Genomic DNA, 22735 nt, shown 5'->3' with positions numbered 1-22735 from the left:
ATGATGCTAAAGCTGAAACTCCAGTACTTTGGCCACCTTGTGCGAAGAGTTGACTCATTGGAAAAGAGTCTGATGCTGGGAGGGATTGGGGGCAGGAGGAGAAGGGGACGACAGAGGATGAGATGGCTGGATGGCATCACTGACTCGATGGACGTGAGTTTGAGTGAACTCCGGGAGTTGGTGATGGACAGGGAGGCCTGGCATGCTGCGATTCATGGGGTTACAAAGTGTCAGACACGACTGAGTGACTGAACTGAACTGAAGGCTAAGAAACCAGAAATCATTGACTTGGCTTTATAGAAATGATACATATTTTCTAGGTCAGCACCTTAATTTTGTATTGAAGTCATCAAGGGTCAAGAAGAAAATGACCCTTGGATGCTCAGGGCACTAACAGCAAATTATATTCTAATTTCACGCTCTTGAATGCTAATATTCTCACCTATTGTACCATGTGGTGAGTGGTTATGTACTTTATTCCAATACAGGTCTGATCTAGGCAACTGTCTCTTTTAAAATCTAGGGAAGGTGAAAAACTCAATTTAAGCAAGGAGATGGGGTTTGAGCTTACACATTCATATAAGGAATAAGTGGCAAAAGAGAAAATAGAGAAATTAAAAAGTCACCATAGGAACTCTTATATACTGTTGCTAGGAATCTAAGATGGTGCAGCCACTTTGGAAAACAATTTGACTATTTCTAAGGTTGGTCTGGGCTTCAATACTCCAATGAGGAGTTGGAATACTAAAACATACTCTTAATATACAATCCAGCAATTCTACTCCCTAAGTATTTATCCAAGAGAAATGAATACTTACAGACACACCAGAACCTATATGCCAATATTTATAACAGCTTTTTCATAACTATCAAACACCAGAAGCAAACTGTCAAATGTCCCTCAACCATAGAATGAATAAACAAAGTGCCAGACATTCACACAATGGAATCCTACTCAGAAAGGAAGGAACTAGGATATGCATAACAATGTAGGCGAGACTTAAATGCATCATGCTAAGTAAAAGAAGCCAGACTCAAAAGGCCACATGATATGATTCCATTTACATGACATTCTAGAAAAGACTGGATGTGTGGGGCAGCACAGGGAAATTTTACTGCTGATGGAAGTATTTTGATTGCATTGGTTGTTACATTAGTGTGTGCTGTGCTGTGCTTAGTCGCTCAGTTGTGTCCAACTCTTTGTGGCCCCATGGACTTGCAGCCCACCAGGTTCCTCTGTCCATGGGGATTCGCCACACAAGAATACAGGAGTGGATTTCCACGCCCTCCTCAGATCTTCCCAACCCAGGCATCAAACTCAGGTCTCCTGCATTGTAGGTGGATTCTTTACCAACTGAGCCACCAGGGAAGCCACCAGGGAAGGTACATGACTGTGTACATTTGTCAAATTCATAGAATTATACACCAGAAAGAGAGAATTTTGCTGCATGCATTTTTTAAGTAAATGAAATTTTTAAAAGGCAATGGTAGATTCTAACAGCAGCACAGAACCTCAGTCAGAGTTGAAAACCAAACCCAGAGTACCAGGACTGAAAATTCCACCCTCCTGTGCCTCAGCCATTGGCAGCAGCATTCTGGGCCCTCAGAAACTGAGACAGTCCATGATTAAAGCAAAAATATGTGCAGACTAACAGATTCTTTGAACCTCCATGAGACTACACCTCCAACTCTATGACAGAGCCAAATCATGTGGATTGATTGCAGTCCAGTACCACAAAAATGACAATCATTCAATGAGATAAATAACAAAATTTTTAAAAGCAGAATATCAGATTTTTAAAGGATAGAAATATAATATCCAGCCTGGAGATTAGGAGTCACATGGACAGTAGAACTGTCTTTGACTGTACATGAAGCATCTGGAGCAGGGGAAGAAATGCAGACTATGGAACTGCACAAAAGTAGGTATGAACTCCTTGGCTCCTCCCATGACTATGGCAGATCAGACTTGGAGTCTCAATGTTTTACCCCGCCCTGTACCATGTTTTTAACTACTTCATGGTTAGCCTTTAATTTTGGGCTTAGTGAGGAGACATGCTTTGGCCAAGGGAACTATATGGAAGTGACTACATATAGTTCTGAACACTCACCTAAAGAGGTCATGTGCTGTTGCCATCTTCATGAAGAGAGATTTCTTGTTCCCCTAGATGAATTCACATGACACTGGCCATTGCAGCTAGGCTCCTGACCTATGAGCAAGAATACATGAACCCTGTTTTAAGTCATCGAGTTTTGCACGCAGTTTGTTATACAGCATTACTATAGCAATAGCTAACTGAGACAAGGATCTCAGGTGAGTTTATATCCCATGTATCCTTTTATTCATTCAAAACTAATATGTACTGAATACATGCAATGTGCTAAGGACTACAACAGGTGCTGAACACCTTGCAAAGAGTTCAATCGTCCCTTCTGACTATAACCTAAAGCCCACTGCCACATGGGTCCAAATGTGGTCATTTATGCAAAGATTTGGCCAGCTCTAAAACTCCCCCTGCTTATACAAGAAGTTCAGTACATAAGCTGATTCTTATCAGGCTCTAAACTGATTTGGACTATATCCTCTGCTATCTCTCACTCCATACTCACCACCCTTTGTCCCCACCCCCACCATCCATGTCTCTAACTAGGCTTTACAAAGCTATGCTTAATTGTAGGGATTCTATAACACTGTAGATACTAAAGAAGTCAGTTGTTCTGAGCACTAGACACATGTGGCCCTTTAACTAAACTTCAGTTCCTTAGCACATTAGCCTCATTTCAAATGCTCAATAGCCCCATGGGACCAGAGAATACTATTGGACAGAACATACCTAAAACATTTTTATCATCACAAAAAGTTCTATTGGACAGTCAGCTAGAGTTCTAGTTTGAAAACATCACCCATTTTCTTCCAAGGGTTCACACAGCTATCAGAATGTCATGTGTCAGCCTCGGTTCTAAACCCAGGATGAACATCAATGTGACTTTATTGTAGACTCGGCACCACTATGCTGTCTCCTATAACTGAAAGGAATTCTCATGGGGATCTCAGAGTCCCTCCCTGAATCTTGGATTCTGTGGTAACCCTTCCCTTGCCAAGTCCATTTCAGGTTATTTTCCTCCTATAGGAAATTTCTAGAATCTCATGAAGATCAGTACACATAGTAAACTAGAGAAAGAGATGCCACCCAACTTCTCCTGCCTGACATATCCATACCTCAGATCCAGCTAGGCAGGACTGCTCTCACTTGGAACTGAAATGGAAATTATAATATTCAGGTGCTGAAGTGAAGAATAAATCCAGTGTATATATAACATGTCCAGTGTAGGGAGCATAGTAGATATCAAGAAATAATGCTTGGACTTCCCCAGTGGTCCAGTGGTTAAGCATCTGTCCACCAAAGCAGGGGACATGGGTTCAATCCTTGGTCCAAAAAGGTCCCATGCTGTGGGACAACTAAGCCCATAGGCCACAACTACTGAACCTGAGCTCCAGAGCCTGTGAGCTGCAAATTCTGAAGTCAGAGAACCTAGAGCCCGAGTTCCACAGCAAGAGAAACCCCTACTCACTGCAACAAGAGAAAGCCTGAACGCAGCAGTGAAGACCCAGCACACTAAAAATTGAATTAATTAATTTTTTAAAGAAAGAAAGAATGCTTTTCCCTCTAGTCATTTCAACTGTATTGGAATTGGGCATAAGTTCCTGATGCTAGAGACTGGCTGATTCCATTACAGTTTCTAACTAATACTCACCCAGATAAGTTCACAGGTGGCTAGAAATGTTAGCACAATCAAAACACTCGAGTGGGACCCATAACCTCCCTTCGTCTGCACCAAGATCTTGTCCTTTTTGCCACTAGACAAGTTAAAGGAAGAGAGATTCCTGACTGGAAGGTTGTGATTTCAATTGGATGGCCACTAAATGATCTCAGATGGCTCTGAGAATCCCCACTCCTTCCCTTGGCTCCCAGGGAGCTGCTCTCGGGAACATAACAGCAAGGCTATGAAAAAAACTCAACATCTTAACTGCCTCTATACTATCCTTTATCCTTAAACTTTGAGATTGTTTTAAAAAATGTAAAATAGGAGGAGGCTTAATTGGGAAGAATAAAGTCTGCCTTGAAGGAAGAACAGTTAACCAAGAACAAAGCTACAGGAAGGTTTCTGCTGTGTTTTCTTCTAAGCTCACTGGAATTTTTGGTCTTGGACAGACAGATCAGCACAGCACATTGCTCCCAAGTTTCCAACCCCAAAATATTTTTCTTAATTTTAAATCTTTGAAGAAGAAATGCTACATTTGCTTCATGAGTTTTTACTATTGAGTATGATGGAAACCGAATGCTAGCCTCTGCCTCTTATGGCCCCAAAAGAAGTTGGGCCAATGGAAAAAGCTGAGATTTTGCTTTTTTTTTTCTACCCATCTATTGAGACTTTCAAAGTATATCACTCAGAAAATATCCTCATTTGAAAAGAACTTTACTCTTAATACTTATGGCTTTGATGACTAGATTTGAAGGGGAAAAAAAAACACTTATAATTCTAAAGTAAGTAAACCCTCACTCCTTCCAAGATTCCAGAACCTAAATACCCTCAGACACAACTTCCTCTTAGAAGAACTAGAAGAATAAATTTACATTTGCCATTCTCTGAGAAATGCTGATCACCAGACCAAATTCTTTTCAATAGGCCTTTCAAACTCCAATTTATCTCATATTATTATGCATAAAAACAATTTCCAAGCCAATAGAATTAAACTCTTGTTTACTCCATTGAATTCTAATTTTACATTTTCTACATTTTAGTTTATACATGTGGCATGTTCCTTTTCTTTCTTTTCACTCCTTATACCTTATACCTTTCATTTGCTCCCCTCTTTTTGGGATACATGAAATCCCTTGGTCTTTCCTGTCTCAGTAAATAGCTAAACCATCTGCCCAAAGACTCAAGTCATAAATACAGGACCCATCTTTGATTTTTCCTTTCCTCTCATGGCCAGCATCCAATCTGTCAACATGGCCTGCTGAGTTGCCTCCAAAACATTTCCTGAATCCATTTCATCTCTTTCTGAATGTGTTTACATCTGTTTCTTCTGTTCCACCACCTGGTTCCAAGACAACATTATCTTTAAAATGACCTACTTAATTGGTCAATCTACTTCCACTTTTGTTCTTCTACCATCCATTCTTCAAAAGCAGTTGAAATGATCTTTTTAAGTATATATAAATTCATTTCACTCCCCTGTATAAACTCACCACTGGCTTCTCTTGAGACTTATAATGAAATCTAAATTTCTTAGAACAGTTTACCGAGGTTTTGAAGAGTCTAGCCTGTACCCACCTTCCCACCTTTATTTCTGGACTCCTTTCCTGTCACTGTCTCTAGTGCTGTGCATGCCAGTACCAGCTTCTTGTCTGCACGCTGAATTTCCCAGCTTTCTTCTTGCCTCAGCACATTTGCACTAGTGGTTCTCTCTGCCTGAAATCATCTTCTCCTACCACCTTGAACAATCAACTCATTATTGCCCTTCAAGTCAGTCTCAGACCACACAGTCTAATGTACCTCTCCAGCCCTTCTGGATTCCAACCCTGCAAGATATAGTTTGTGTAGTACTTATCACAAGCTAATATTTGCTAGATATATTTCTTAGCTTATCCTCTGCTCCTCCACAGGACTGGAAAAGGTCACTTTTCATTCCAATCCCAAAGAAAGGCAATGCCGAACAATGCTCAAACTACCACACAATTGCACTCATCTCACACGCTAGTAAAGTAATGCTCAAAATTCTCCAAGCCAGGCTTCAGCAAAATGTGAACCTTGAACTTCCAGTTGTTCAAGCTGATTTTAGAAAAGGCAGAGGAACCAGAGATCAAATTGGTAACATCCGCTGGATCACCAAAAAAAAACAAGAGAGTTCCAGGAAAACATCTATTTCTGCTTTATTGACTATGCCAAAGCCTTTGACTGTGTGGATCACAACAAACTGTGGAAAATTCTGAAAGAGATGGGAATACCAGACCACCTGACTTGCCTCTTGAGAAATCTGTATACAGGTCAGGAAGCAACAGTTAGAACTGGACATGGACTGGTTCCAAATAGGAAAAGGAGTATGTCAAGGCTGTATACTGTCACCCTGCTTATTTAACTTATATGCAGAATACATCATGAGAAGCTCTGGGCTGGAGGAAGCACAAGCTGGAATCAAGATTGTGGGGAGAAATATCAATAACCTCAGATATGCAGATAACACAACCCTTATGGCAGAAAGTGAAGAGGAACTAAAGAGCCTCTTGATGAAAGTGAAAGAGGAGAGTGAAACAGTTGGCTTAAAATTCAACATTCAGAAAACTAAGATCATGGCATCTGGTCCCATCACTTCATGGCAAATAGATGGGGAAGCAGTGGAAACTGTGACAGACTTTATTTTCTTGGGCTCCAAAATAACTGCAGATGGTGACTGCAGCCATGAAATTAAAAGATGCTTGCTTCTTGAAAGAAAAGTTATGACCAACCTAGACAGCATATTAAAAAGCAGAGACATTACTTTGCCAACAAAGGTTCATCTAGTCAAGGCTATGTTTTTTCCAGTAGTCATGTATGATTGTGAGAGTTGGACTATAAAGAAAGCTGAGTGCCAAAGAATTGATGCTTTTGAACTGTGGTGTTGGAGAAGACTCTTGAGAGTCCTTTGGACTGCAAGGAGATCCAACCAGTCCATCCTAAAGGAGATCAGTCCTGGGTGTTCATTGGAAGGACTAATGTTGAAGCTGAAACTCCAATACCTTGGCCACCTGATGCAAAGAACTGACTCACTGAAAAAGACTCTGATGCTGGGAAAGGTTGAAGGCAGGAGGAGAAGGGGACGACAGAGGATGAGATGGTTGGATGGCATCACCAACTCAATGGACATGAGTTTGGTTAAACTCCAGAGCTGGTGATGGACACGGAGGCCTGGCGTGCTGTGGTCCATGGGGTCGCAAAGATGACTGAGCAACTGAACTGAACTAAACCACAGTAGAATGATAGCCCCCATGGAGCAGAGATCTTATATCTTATTACAACTGCACACAGCAGGTGCTAAAGGCAATATTTTTGAATAAAAAACTGAATAACTATTTACAATATTTTCTTCTTCTAACCTGAAGGCTATTTGAGAAAATATTCTTCAACCTCAACCAAAGAAATGAAGTCACTCTCCTTAAACTAAAAAGGAAGAGAAATGACATTTTCATTGATTTTGTGTGTTCTTTGTCCCTGGCACTGTGCTTAACCCTCTGGATGGATTATATCATTTAATGTTTATGATACTCTCTTTGGGTGGGCATTAGCATCTATATTTTAAAATGATAAAGCTGAGGGTGACCATAGGAGGAGATTGCTACCCTGTCCAGATCCCATTTAGATAAATAATGGCTGTTGATGCTCAGAGCTAGCTGCCTTATTCTCTTGAAAACTGCCTTCTTATGACAAACACCTGACGGGGAGGCTGCTTCCACTCCATGGAAGCCCCCAGGACAAAAACTGACTGACACAAGGGTACAAAAGGTGATCCCCTTGGGACCAAGTCTCTGGTACAATTTACATGTCAGAGCTCCCCATGGGATCAGGCTAGATTCCAGTTAAGTTGGATTCTACACTCAGTATCTTCCTCTTCCCTTCCCTGCTTTCTCACTCTATTTCAGAGTTCTCTTGGGAGTCCTTCCTTAATAAATCATTTGTACAAAAATCTCCATCTGAGTTTCTGCCTCTAAGGAATTTGACCTAAGACACTTAGCAAGGAAAAACCGTGGACCTAAGATCAGAGAGTTAATAAGTGGTACAGTCAGAACCCACCCACTGGATGGCATGACCCCAGTGCCCCCACCCCCACCCTGCACTGACTCCTTTGGAAGTTCATCTTTGCACCTCCAGGGAAGACTCTCATTGATCTTTCTGGCATGAGAGCTTCTGAAATATGCCCAAAGGCAAAAATATTTTTTTAAAACATGGAACAGGGGTTACTGGTCCTTCTATTCACCATGATTCATATCACTGACAAGCAAAAGAGGAAAAAACAGGCATAAAAGGAAAGAGACAATGTAGTTAGAGACTGACTCTGTTCCTTTCTTATAAACAAGGATCCAACTGTCTATTGAACACCTTACTTGAACTCCTTACTTGAACACCTTACTTGAACTCTCCATCTCAGTTTCCTCATCTGTAAAATGGACAGATAATGCCTATGGTGAAGAGTCACGTTATAAGCCCTAATAAGTAATAGATGCTCAATAAATATAGCTAAGATTCTCCAAATCACAAATTTTATCCAGCTCCAACCCTTTCCTGGGGTTCAAGTTCTAAAACTCCAAACATGTTCCTTACATCTCCCATTCCTTGTTTACAGCTCCCATTCCCCATATTCTTGTCATAGAGACTGGTTTTTGGCACATATATGTTGCTTTAATCAGTTAAAAAAGGCTGGGGCCTGCCAAGGAGCTGAGTATTGAAGGAGAGTCACCTCCATGGCCTTAGTTTGAGGCATCAAGCTCTACATAAGCATGCTACAGGGAAATAATGCTGGTATTCACCTCTCCCAAATGATGCTATGAGAACTAAGAGAATTATACATGGTTGCAGTAACATGGATGGATCTATCATACTAAGTGAAGTAAGTCACACAGAGAAAGACAAATATCCTATGATATCACTCATATGTAGAATCTTTTTAAAATGATACAAATGAACTTAATTACAAAACAGAAACAGACTCACAGACATTAAAAATAAATTTACAGTTACCAAAGGAGAAAGGGCAGAGGGATTAATTAGAAGCATGCAATTAACAGATACACACTACTACTTATAAAGAAGCAAAAAGGTCCAACTGTATAGCACAGGGAACACTACTCAATATCATGTAATAACCGATAATGGAAAAGAATCAGAAATAGAATATATATATATATATATATATATATACACACACACACACACACACACACACACACATATACATGTCTAAAACTGAATCAGGTTGCTGTACACCAGAAACACAACATTATGAATCAACTATACTTCAATTTTTTTAAAAAGATAATTACACGTGGTCTAACTCTATAGAAAGCTACAGTTGTGTCTTCTTGGACTATCTCTTGTCCTTAGACATGAGAAAAGGAATAGGCATACTTCAAACTCAGTTGAGCCACAGAAAAGTCACCTTCATTACCATGCCTATGCTTTATAATCATTATTATGTTTAATCCTTACTATTTATTTAATGATTATAAAATTTTGATTTATGAATTATACATTCATTTAAGTAGTTACTTAGTGTTTTATTATTTAAGTGCCTCCAAGAGATCAGGAACAATGTCTGGGTCTACTCACTATTGTAACTGTTAGCATAATTCCTGATTTAGAATAAGTTTAAAAAACAATTATGACTGTAGGAATGAATATTTAATAGAAGAAACTCTGTAAGAGGATCCCTAAAGTCCCCTTTGTTCAGTAAATAAAAAGAAAATTATATTTCCTCATGCCCTCCTTCATGTAAAATGGAAGAGTGCCTCTTTTAGAACAAATACAAAAGAATATTTGAGGAGGAAACTATCTCAGTCCCTGAAGTATCAAGATAACATATGAAAGAACTTTTGAGGAAAAATTGGCTATTTTAACTTGACAAGAGTGAATTTGGCAAAGCTAGAAAGTATATACAAGTATGCATTTCAAGACCAAGGTAGGATCATGTACAGGTAAGACCATTACTTTGGACTATCTGGTCTCAATCAGAAATAAAAGAAAATTCAATTCTTCATATATTGAAATAAGTTTTGGAGCTTCCCGAAAAGTAGTTGGGAAACAGAAGAATTCTGTAGAAGAAATGGACCCCTATATATGAGATGTCTCTGGTGCAGAGGACATCTTGAAGTAATATACATCTTTGATGACACTTCTGCAACACTTAGTAAATCTGACCTTTCCTTTCATCTGTCATTATGCAGAATCACATGGCCTAGCAAGCAGCCAACACATTGCAACCAAACTTCACAATTGTGGGCTGGGAACTTGTGCTGTCTCAGATTGATTAGTGATATTATCAGTGTTTAAACCCATTTCCTGTCACCTCGGAGGATGTCAGTTACTTGACAGGAAGTCATACAGCAGGGCTGCCAATGCAGTTGTTTAAACTTGTCAGTGAGTAGAGTGGTGGCCAGCTTTACTCTGGTCTAAAGCTTTTGCTTTTGGAGAAGGAAATGGCAACCCACTCCAGTGTTCTTGCCTGGAGAATCCCTGGGACGAGGGAGCCTGGTGGGCTGCCGTCTATGGGGTCGCACAGAGTCGGACACGACTGAAGCGACTTAACAAAAACAACAAATAGCCCTGCATTGAAAAAAAAAATACTCCTGGCCCTTTCCAGGGAAAAGAGAGGCTTAGAGCATGGGCCTCAAATTCTGGCACGCACCAGAATCACGTGCAGGGCTCTTTAAAATCTTGACTGCTGGGCCCCATCCCCAGAGGCTCTAATTCCATAGGTTTGGGGGAATGGCCCAAGAATGTGCATGGATCACTCTTGGAGAACCACCCAGCTTAGAAGAATTACAAAACATTTCTAAGAACCCAGCCCTTCAAAGAGTTCACTTACATTCTGAAGCCTCTGCCGTTAACTATGGAAGAGAAACTTGCCTGCTCATAACCTGGGATGTGCTGAACTTGGCTCCTGCTGGGTCACGAGAGCCAACTGTCATCATATCCTCCCAAGTTCACATTCATAGACGTCACATTGTGTCTATGATGAGAGAATTCACACCATGGAAACTGGCAAACACTACAAACCGGGGTGTGTTTTTTTCACACAATAAGCCACGTATTAAACTACCAGTATATCATGCTCAAGACAAAGCACACAGATTTCTCTGCTCATTCCCCATCCTCTCAGAAGACTTAATCAGTATCCAAGGACATGTGGTTACTGTGTGGCCAAAACAGTGACAGGTTTCTAATACCACATTCTCAATTGCATCTGTTTCTTTTCTTCAGTTTTTCTTTAAAAAGGAAAGTAATCAATTTCAATGTAAAATTATTCCCCTGGAAATCACATGGACATGATCAGCCCCATGTATCCACAGAGGGAGTGGCAAGCCTCTATATGAAGTCATCTCATGTATCCTTTGCTTTCCTTTATATTTCTAACAAATATTTTTGAGCCCCTGCTCTCTGCCAGGCACTAGATTAGGCAAAGGGGAGAAGACAGTGATCAGCTGTAGTTTTGTGAAGAAGTCTCTCACAAAAGACAGAGACTTGAGGGAAAATAATTCCAAATTTTCAGATGAATGAAAATTCAAAGAAAACAAACCTTTATCTGAGAATTCTGATTAGGGATTAGAGTTTAATGGGTAATACATTCATATATGTGGTACAAAATTCTAAAGGTACAAAAGAACATACAGTAAAATATACATCTCACTCCCATTTTTGTCTTCCAAGCACCCAGATCCCCTCTTCTGGAAGAAAAGGCTACTTTCATTTTGTGTGTGTATACTTAAAGGTATTTTATGCACATACAAACAAATACATTATTTCCTTTTTTTACACTGATGATAGCTCATAATACAAACTTTTCTGCACCCTGAATTTCTTTTCACAGCAATAGATCTTGGATAGCATTCCATAGCAGTGCATAAATATCTGCCTCATCCTTTTAAACTACTGCATAATACCTTGTGATGTAGCATAATATATTTGCTACATAGACTAGCATAACTAATACATATAATATCGGATCAGATCAGATCAGATCAGTCGCTCAGTCGTGTCTGACTCTTTGCAACCCCATGAATCGCAGCACACCAGGCCTCCCTGTCCATCACCAACTCCCGGAGTTCACTCAGACTCACGTCCATCGAGTCTGTGATGCCATCCAGCCATCTCATCCTCTGTTGTCCCCTTCTCCTCCTGCCCCCAATCCCTCCCAGCATCAGAGTCTTTTCCAATGAGTCTACTCTTCGCATGAGGTGGCCAAAGTACTGGAGTTTCAGCTTTAGCATCATTCCTTCCAAAGAAATCCCAGGGCTGATCTCCTTCAGAATGGACTGGTTGGATCTCCTTGCAGTCCAAGGGACTCTCAAGAGTCTTCTCCAACACCACAGTTCTAGTCCCTTATTGATGGGCATCTAGAATAATTTCCAACCTTTTGAACTTACAAACATTGCCACAACAAATAACTATGTGCATTTAACAATTCATTCATAGGTGGGTATTTCTGTAGGATAAATTTCAAGAAGTAGAATTCTAGGTCAAACAACTTGCCATTTTAGTAGCTAGTACCAAACTGTGCCCCCAAAGTACCAATTTATTATGGTCATTAATGATTTATGAGAGTTCCATTTTCTTCACAACTTTTCAAAGAAGTAAATAATCAAACATTTAGATGTTTGCTAATCTGGGATGTGAAAGCTAACTTATAGTTTAATATGTGCCTTTATTATTATAATATGTATACCTAATATACATCTTTATTATTATAAGGCTGAGGGGCTATTTATAAATGCAGGATAGATTTAATTAATGTGTTTCTTAGAGAACTATCTGATATCTTTAGTTCATTTTTCTATGAGTATTTGGCCTATCCTTACTGATATGTAAGCACTCTTTGTATATTATAGAAAGTCCCCTTTATCTGATTTAAACAGAAATTTTTTCCAAATGGCTATTATAAGTTAACCAGTTGTCCACAGGAATTTTCTTAGCAAGGAACTACCCACTATACTTAAACACATTTGAAATGAGTTTTCATAAGCCACTGATAATAATAAAAGTGTTTGTTTCCATTCAAACAATAGTTCTCTAAAATCGTGACTAGAGCAAACACTCTTGACCAGAGAACTTGACATTCATGTGTAGAATCTCACTTTTGAACTAATAAGGAAAAGAATCTCAGAATGCTAGACCATGAAAGGAGACACAGAGGGACCAGCTATGGCCCACTGTCTCCGGAGTGTCAGAGTAGATTGCTAGTATGGTCTTGGGAAACTTTCTCACTTGTTTATTTTCAAAGGTCTTCGAGAGCCCTTTCTAGGTCTAGGAAATCCTAGATAAGAGCAGACAGGGTTAGAGACACTGACTCCACTAGCCAAGGTGGCGGGGGCGGGGATCACGGGAGTCTTTACAAACACTGCCTACCCCATCCCCCAACGCCGTCATATCAAAGACATCTGCAAACTGGAAAAGGAGACAGCGTGAATCGTCTCCACACAGGTCCCTGGATATCTGGGCTTAGTTTTGATGACAGCTTTCCCTATGTCTCTCACAAATAAGTAAGCCCCTGCTTCAGCCCAGGCTTGCCAGTTCGAGCTAATGCCAGTGCTGTGCGGGCTGCTCCTCCTTCCAAACTAAGGTTTTCTTAAGCACTGTTTTCAGGAGGTGGGGGTTGCTCTTGTTTTATTTCTGATAATCAAATTGTACAAAGACTTTTGGCTAAGAAAACACCATATAAGCCTCTAAATCCTAAGGAGGCTCAGTAGAAGTTTTAAGAGAAGATAAAGCTCTCAACAGGCGCCGATGTCCCGGGGCTCAGATCTTCAGCTCAGCATGAAATCTACACTTCAGGGGACTAAAAAGTGGAACTCTCAGTCTCTCTGGAAAGTGGTCATGAGAAGTCTTCTGGCAAAACTGGCAACCAAATCCCTAGCTGCTATGAAGAACAGCTAAAAGTACACTCACTGATCTACAATTTCATGGTCCTCCTTGTGCCCTGCCACAAAGCAGCATCCTCAACAACGCAGATGGAAATGAATGCAGGCTAAGCTTATGACGTGCCAGAGCCAAGACATAAAAGAGGCGCTTGAAGACATCATTGTGCTTCTTGCTTTTTGCTCATCTCCTGTGATTCCTCCCACAGAGCACACAGTAGGTGTTCAATGGGCCTTCCTACAAAATTCTCCAAATGGTTCCAGGAATATTTCCCTCTGTCCCTCACTCCCAGCCACGTCCTAGAACTCCTTGCATCCCATTAGTTAGCTTACCTTCTAAGAAGTCATCCTGGCTCTTTATTTCAGTCCTCACTGATCTTTCTGTGTTCTCCCTACTTTTTGGACCAGGGTCTGAACAAATTCAGCAGTTAATATAGCTCACTCTGTAGAACTGACTTCTTTTTATGTGTGTGTATCTCGACATCACAACTATATAAGAAGTTCTTTGAGTAAAAGAATATTTATATTCCCATGTTCCTAGCAGTAGGTAGGAAAAAAAATCTTTTTTTGCTTTTTCTGCTGTAGCTTTCTAATGATGTTTCCTCTGTCTGAAACATCTCCTGCACTCATCTTTATCTCTCAGGCCTCAGCTGAGGGATATGTTCCATTAGGAGACCATGTATTTATCTCTGTATGGTTGTTATTCAGTTGGTAAGTTGTGTCTGACTGTTTGCAACCCCATGGACTGCAGCATGGTAGTCCTCCCTGTCCACCACCCACCTCCCTGAGTCTGCCCAAGTTCAAGTCCATTGAACCATCTAAACATCTCTTCCTCTGCCACCATCAAACCATCTACCCATCTCTTCCTCTGCTTCCTCTTCTCCAATGAGTTGGCTCTTCACATCAGATGGCCTGGAGCTTCATCTTTAGCATCAGTCCTTCCAATGAATATTCAGGGTTGATTTCCTTCAAATATTGATTTCCTTTAAGATTGACTGGTTTGAGCTCCTTGAAATTCAAGGGACTCTCAAGAGTCTTCTCTAGCACCACAATTCGAAAGCATCAATTCTTTGGTGCTCAGCCTTTTTTATGATCCAACCTTCATATCCAAACATGAGCACTGGAAAAACCATACCTTTGACTATACGGAGCTTTGTCAGCAAAGTGATATCTTTGCTTTTTAATATGCTGTCTAGGTTTGTCATAGCTTTCCCTCCAAGAAGCAAGCATCTTCTAATTTCATTGGCTGCAGTCACCATCTGCAGCAATTTTGGAGCCCAAAAAAAGAAAATCGGCACTGCCTCTACTTTCCCCCCTTCCTATCTTTATGACTATATGGTTATTGCTGCCACCGTGATTGGACTATTGCTGTATCAAATACCCGCTAGAACTCAGTGGCTTCACACATGAGTTCCCGAGCTATGCCCAGCAATGCTTGCATATGCATCTGTGGTCAGCTCTGTGGGCACTAACTGGTCCAGGATGATCTTAACTGGGCTGACTTGGCTCTGAGCCATGTGTGTGTGGTTTCCCTCCTCCAGCAGGCTAGCTTGAACTTGTTCACAAAGCAGTCAGGATCTGAGAGCAAAAGGGAGCAGGGAGAGACAAGGCCTCTTGAGGTCTAGGCTGAGAAATGGAACGAGGTCACTCTCGCCACATTCTATTTGTCAAATTAGTATTCTTTCCTGGAGCATCCCCATGGACAGAGGAGCCTGGCAGGCTACAGTCCATGGGGTCATAAAGTCAGACCTGACAGAGCAACTAAGCACAGTGTAGGACGTTGGTCAAATCAAGTCACATGGCTAGCCCAGATTTAAGAGTGAGGAAGCAGACTCCTCTTCATAAGAGCTTCTGCAACATCATATGACAAAGGAGTGTGGTACAGAGAGAAGTGAAGATGTGGGGCTATATTTACATTCAATCTTCATGGTCTCCCCCACCTAACTATGAATTTAAGAACCGGTAATATGTTCTGTTCACTGGTATTTTTCCAGCCCCCAGGACAAAACTGGTACAGAGAAGTCTTATTTGTTAGATGAATATATAAATTAATTAACTACCAGTGCTGAAAGGAAAGAAAAGGAGGAATTAAAACTCGTGACTAAGCATCTATGAACAGTTCAGTGTTCTATTTAATCCTGCTAATATATTTCATTGGTTCCAGAAGCAGAGTCTTGGGACTACTGGACCATTGGTATTGCCTTCTTTTAACTCTGGCTTTCCGTATGCCAGAGACTATTCTAAGGGCTTTCGATGGATCAGTCAATAAATTGTTACACAAACATTATGAAGTAGAGATTGCTTTTGTCACTATGTCCCAATTTATAGCCTTGGAGAAGGAAATGGCAACCTGCTCCAGTATTCTTGCCTGGAGAGTCCCATGGACAGAGGGACCTGGTGAGCTACAGTTCATAGGGTCGCAAAGCACTGGACACAACTGAAGTGACTTAGCATGCATGCTAAATATATAGATGAGGAAACTGAGACACAGACAGCAGTAAGCAACCACCATGATTTCATGGCTCAAAAAAGCAGAGATGGGGTTTGGAGCCATCTAGTCTGGTTCCAGAGTCAACTTTCTCAGATACTACATTGCGATGTGTCTCAAGACATGTGATTCATACCACGATTCCCCATCTTGGCTACTGGACAAGCTCCTACCTCATTAGAGTTGTCCAAAACAGTGGCCCCATGAGACTATTTAGATTTAAGTTAATTAAAATTTAATGTAAGTACAGGTTTAGTCCCTCAGTCACATGAGCCACAGTTCAAGAGCTCAACAGTCCCAAGCAGCTAGTGTCTACTGACGAGGACAATGCAGGGGACACCCCCATCATCACCAAAAGCTCTACTTGGATGGCACTGCTCAGGAGCATTCCACAGTCACAAAGAGAAATAAACTTGAAGAAAGAAGAAGCAATTAAGATCAAGGTAGGATGTACTGTCATAAGGGTGTTTACTAGCTCTGTGGGAAATTGGCATCTTGAGTCCAAGGGGTCTTGTAAGTAAATATGAGCATGTGGGGGCTGTAGAAACACCATAAGCAGTTTCTCTAATGAGAATCATGTGAGCCTGCTAGTGCACTAAAATGCAGATTTCATACAGCTGCAAAAGGCAACAAGCTTTCCTCAACCTATACAATTTGATGTCTTAATAGTCCTCTACCCTTATTCTCAATTTTCTCAAATGTCAACTATATATATCCAAGGTACAAAAGTATACATTTTCTGTAGCAAATGCTACACGGGGAGGCGGGGAGGGGAGGTGGGAGCAGGTGAGGTGCAGAACATAGAAAAGACCAGTGAGAAACTTTCTCTAGGTAAGGAGTAGGACTACCCTGAGGGCAAAGAACATCTGACTTGTAGAATTACAGACCTGGCCAACCCCTCTTGTTTCTTTAAATTTCATATTTTAAATAATTCTAAACAGCTGAGGGAATTTTAGCTGTGCTTTAAAAATATTGCTGTTTTTCTTAACTCATCTGTTTTATACTTCATTATTTAAATCTTATGGCCTGCTCTGCCAATTTGATGAGGGTCCTGAAAGCCTACCTGGCACTGAAAGCTGATAACAATTGAAACTCAGAAGGTTGCTTTTCTTTGCACTTCTATTTACAACTTTCCCCAACATTCCAAGAGCAAGCACCACCTAGCCAATAGATGACTCTGCCTCAGCATTTTCTAAACTATTGAGGAATTACAGTGAGAGCCCATGAGGCCATCCTTGAAGAGAATCCTTTTCGTGTCTCAAAAATCAATTCTTCATGTTTCAAAAAAATGAAGAAAAATCAGTACAAAGGACATGCTGTAGTATAGGGATTGACTTCAATGTTACCCTTCTTTATTATAAAGCCTGTTAAAAAGTGCCCTATTTTTATGGTTTGCAAAAATATGATGAGTTTTCAACAAATAAATCTCTACCTACTAATGGTGATAGTTTAATAATCTCGGGTATTCCATTTCAGGAATTCAGTCCATCCCATGCCTTTGCACTTTCTCATAGATCATCATTAGACCTGAATTCATATGGCAAGAATGTAAAATCTCTTTGGAAAAAAGAATGGAATCTGTGCAGGAAGATGCACTACTAATTTTAAGACACTGCTCAAAAGCACTTTAGCAGGTTTAGGAAGTTTCTGCAGTTAGATTCCCCATCTTTCCCACCAGGATGGTCATTTAATGCCTGCAATATTTTCCTAAACACTATAAGCCCTGTACACCCAGACACATCTACAATCTTAGCTTTATCAGCAAAGCTTGAGAGGAATATGATCAGTGGCAAAGATTAAGGGGGCTTTGCAAACAGAGGAAGGCATATTCCATGTTAATTGCTAATCAGTTTCAGCCAATGTGGCACTGTGACAGGGCAGCGGGCCTACCTAACAAGAAGGGGACAATCTTGCTTTTCTGAGGTACAATATGTCTAAACAGAAGAATCACCCAACAACCCCAGGTGACTAATTTCTCTATAAATATATTATTGACATAATAGAGGCCTTTTTAATGGGATTATAACTACCCAGACAGCTGCTCTGCTAGTCAAGGACAACATGGTTGACAAAAAGATTTAAAGGAAAGAATAGAGGAAAACAGCAAATCTCCAGCCAGGCACACTTAAATGACCTCATTGCTTCAAAATAATAGGATCATGTTGCAGATATGAAAGGAAATGCCAATACGCTTAAAGCAATCGCTTTTTGCATGCTCCTCACCATTTCTCTCCCACTGCTAGACGGAAAAGCCCCCACTTCTCTTGTGCCAAAAGCAGGCCTTGCAAACCAAAGGCCACATTGTCTGTTATAGTGTTCTTTAAAGGAATTATGCGTGGATTTAAAAGGGCTCTAAAATGGATGTGTTCTTTGCCTACACATCCAGGCAAACTTTTATAATTGATATGAAATTCTTCCAAAGTTTTACTAAAAAAAAAAAAAAGTAATTCTCTCAGAAGCTCAGTTTTCAAGGAAAAGAAAAGCATATAAAGAACTGATCAAGGAAAAGAAAACTGTCTTAAAAATCACTTCCACAATTAAATCTCACTTGGATTAAAAAATAAGGGCATTAAATAAAATGGTAGGATTCTCTTTATTGCTGCTCATTTAAAAAAAGGGAACATAAATATGTGATATTGTCTACATTCTTTTAAGATTCATAAAAAAGAGTACAGTTGTTCCCCCTTATCCATGTGGATATTCCCCAAGACTCCCAGCAGATTCCTGACCGCCTATACAAACTATATTTTTTCCTATATATACATTCCTATGATAAAATTTAACTTCTAAATTAGGCAGAGTAAGAGATTAACAACAAAATAATAAAATAAAACAATTATAATATGCTGTTAATAATAGTTGTGTGAATGTTGTCCCTCTCTCTCTCTCAAAGTATCTTACTGTACTGTAGTCACCTTTCTTGTGATGATGTGAAATGACAAAATGTCTCCATGATGAGATAAAGAGGGGTGAATGACGTAGGTATTGTGACCTACATTAGGCTTCTACTGACCTACTGACAATATGTCAGAAGATTGCCATCTGCTTCTGATGATTCTAGGCCATAGGGCTGTGGTGCAGGTGGCTGGGTATCAGGAGCAGATGATGTCCATGGGTGGGGATCCTAGGCACGACAAAGCCAGGTGGAAAGATAATTCATCAGGACTCTTAGCACTGAGGGCAAGTTAAAACTTATAAATTGCTTATTTCTGGAAATTTCTACTTCATATTTTGGACTGCTACTGAGCATGGAATACAGAAACCTGGGACAGTGAAGTCACAGATAAGGGGTAGGGGGACTACTGCAAGGTATGATCAAAGCTACGGTTTTTCTAGTAGTCATGTAACAATGTGAGAGATGGTCCAGAAAGAAGGCTGAGCACCAAAGAATTGATGCTTTGGAATTGTGGTGCTGGAGAAGACTTTTGAGAGCCCCTTGGACTGCAAGGAAATCAAACCTGTCAATCCTAAAGGAAATCAATCCTGAATATTCACTGGAAGGACTGATGTTGAAACTGAAGCTGCAGTACTTTGGCCACCTGATGCAGAGCTGACTCACTGAAAAATACCCTGATACTGGGAACGATTGAAGGCAAAAGGAGAAGGCAACAGCAGAAGAAAAGATAATTAGATAGCATCACTGACTCAATGGAGGTGAGTTTCAGCAAATTCCAGGAGAAAGTGAAAGACAGGGAAGTCTGGTGTGCTGTAGTCCATGGGATTGCAAAGAGCTGGACACAACTTAGCAACTAAGCAACAACAACAACTGAAACCTCAAAGACTTGAGAAAACATAGCCAAACTCATGACTTATATTTCTTTGTATTTATTCACAATGGCTAGTGACTTATACACATAAAGCACTGAAACATTCATTTATTAGGTAACTAGAAATTCAATGGAACTTGAGTATATTCCTGCCCTTACATTCTAGTTGAGGCATTAGGACCCCATGGAGCAGAATCTGAGATGGGGATTCTTGAGCATGTGATTTACAAGGGTAAACTTTCAGATGAAACTTGTAAGACAGTGATGGACACAGCACAGGGCAGAGAAAGGAGCTCCAGAAGGATGCAGGATCAGCTGATCCCATGGAGAACTCTGGGTGTGAGAACCTCTTTTTATTCCTCCAAAGTCACTTAAGGTAATAAAGTAATCAAACCTTAATATCTCAAAAGCTAAACAAAATAGCAGTTTAGTTTTGGTTTTGCTCATATAAGTGATCAATGCAAGTTTTCCTCAGCAGGAAGCTCTTCTTTGAGCCCTGATCCAGGGACCTAGGCTCCTTCCATTGTGTTGTTTCACCAGAGTCTTCAAACACACAGTCTCCATGGTATAAACAAAAGAGATGGAAAGCCCAAGGTGGAGGCCCCTGGGAGCTTTTCAGCGCCTGAAAGCAGCAGGCATTGCTCCCACCCATATCCTATTGGCCAGAACTCAGTCAATGGCCAAACTGAATTGCAAGGGAGGCTGGGAAATGTAGTTCAGTTATGTCAGGAAGAAGCACATTTGAGGAACATCTAGGCAGTCTCTACCACTGCTCTCTGACTCTGCTCAGAGAAGGCCACAAGAATAGACATGCCAGTGCCAACACAGTAAAAGAGACTTCGTTCTGAGCTTTTACAACCACTTACTCACACCATGAAAGGGAATCCATTATTCACAGACTTCCCCACTGGCTGAGGAGGGAGGGAGAGAGCAGAAGAAGAGGAATGGGGAGGAGAAAGGACCTGGTGTACCTGCATACAGCTGAAACAACACATCTTTCAGCCTTTTAGACACATGGCTAGTGTAGAGCAGGAGTACCTGCACTGAGCACCTGAGCCATGGGGCCTGACTTTGATGAGCCCCAAGCTTTTGAAAAAAGCTTGGTGACTCACCTGTCCACTCTATGCCACAGTTTCCTCATCTGCTGAATGGGACAAAGACATGGTAATGTCTAGTCTATACCTCACACTGGAATTATCTAGAAAGGGCAAGTAAGAAAACAAAGTCTTGGAGAATTTAAAAGCTATGGCCACAGTCCCAATAACAAAATAGTGGCATAAGACAAATTCCAGCCCATACTTTTCAAGTCCTACCCAGGGAACCTTCACTGTGCTGCAATACCTCTCACATCAAATGTGAAAGCTTGTAGAGGAGTGTAAATCATGGCCTAAATGTAAGGTTGAATCATTCCTGTTGCACACATTTGGGTTATTGCTTTTCAGAAGGACATTTGGGATCCACAAATAAAAATTCCCCAATCAGCCTACAAGACTAATCATATTGTAAGGCACTGCCAGCTCCCAGAACACCATGATAAAGACATTAGCTTGTTCACCAGAGAATGATGGAATGTTTACAGGCTGAAGCAACCAAATGACAAGCACTAGGTCCACAATAAAGCAGAACAAACTGGAAATCTTGCACAGAAGTCCGGAGATATGTTGTCCCAGTGCTTCTCAGCCTAGATACACATTGGCATCACATGGTGAACTTTTTAAAAATGTGGATGCCTGAGCCCCACTCCAGGTGAAGTAAAGCAAAATCTTTAGGGTGGGGCCCAGGCATCAGTGCTTTCTAAGGTTTCCTAAGCAATTCCCAATACTATACATTCAAATATATACTGTATTTGGATCTTCACAGCATTTTGTTGGAGAGTGACAGCCCCCTGAAAGGATGTGGGGGCAGGCACATAAGAGGTCTGAGACAGAAGAGCAGCTGGATATTGATGGTAACAGACACATGAACCCCTGTGGAAGGCAGGACAAGACTCTGCCTCCACACTCTTCCTCCTGCCCTGGCTCAGATGGTGGAGTCATTCCTGGAATCATGTCAAGCCTAGAACTTGTTTCTGAGCTCCATCACTAGTATAAGAGGGTTCTTTGGATGGGAAACTGGTGCTTAAGGTAATCACGGATGACAGTGAATGAAAGACAAGTTCATAAGCTAAGATAAGAATAACTCCCACTAACTGAGTGCTTACTATCTCCTAAGCATTGGGCAAAGGGCTTTACTTGCATTAACTTATTTAACTCTTATGACAATACTGTGAAGTACATATTGTGACATCCATTTTATAGCAAGAAAAACTGAGACTGAAAACAATGAAATAATCTCCCTCAGCCATCCATGAATAAGTACTACAGCCTGGTTTCAAATCCAGACTACTCACTTTCAAAGCCCTTGCAGTTAACCAAAAAGAGTAGCTAAATGGAGGGGCCTACGCAGTGTCTTAGCCCCAGTCACCCTTCAGAGTTGGAATCCAACAAAGGATGAGAGCAAAAAGTTTAAGACTTGTTTTAGATAAAACTCTGAGGTTGCAAAGGCCAAATACAGTAAAAATCCATAACATGACAAAAGCAAAAGCAAACTTATAACAGAGTCCTTAAAAAGCCAATTGTATGTCACACCCTACACAAAGGTTACACAAACCAATGGACTAAACTTATGAGTGAAGAAATCATAAGGAAGAAAGAATTCAACCTTGAAGCCTGGGAAAAGGAGACCTCAAACACAGTAAGTTAAAAATATATATAATTGAAGGCAGAGAAATACTACACAAATGGAGGAAAAACTTGAAACACAAGTCCAAATAA

The 22735-nt window shown here is 40.7% G+C and overlaps 1 long non-coding RNA gene across 1 annotated transcript in view; it reads right to left on the bottom strand.

Moving 5' to 3' along the window:
• LOC129626190 (uncharacterized) overlaps window positions 1-22735 on the bottom strand; it is a 44428-nt gene that overhangs the window by 5761 nt on the left and 15932 nt on the right. The window contains exon 2 of the long non-coding RNA XR_008701809.1: window positions 2112-2210. This is a non-coding gene — a long non-coding RNA (uncharacterized LOC129626190). The remainder of the gene's footprint in view (window positions 1-2111; window positions 2211-22735) is intronic.

This window comes from Bubalus kerabau, chromosome 13 (assembly GCF_029407905.1).
Source record: "Bubalus kerabau isolate K-KA32 ecotype Philippines breed swamp buffalo chromosome 13, PCC_UOA_SB_1v2, whole genome shotgun sequence".
NCBI classification, from domain to species: domain Eukaryota; kingdom Metazoa; phylum Chordata; class Mammalia; order Artiodactyla; family Bovidae; genus Bubalus; species Bubalus kerabau.
Note: the sequence above shows the minus strand (reverse complement) of the source record. Positions and strands in the feature narration are given on the sequence as shown.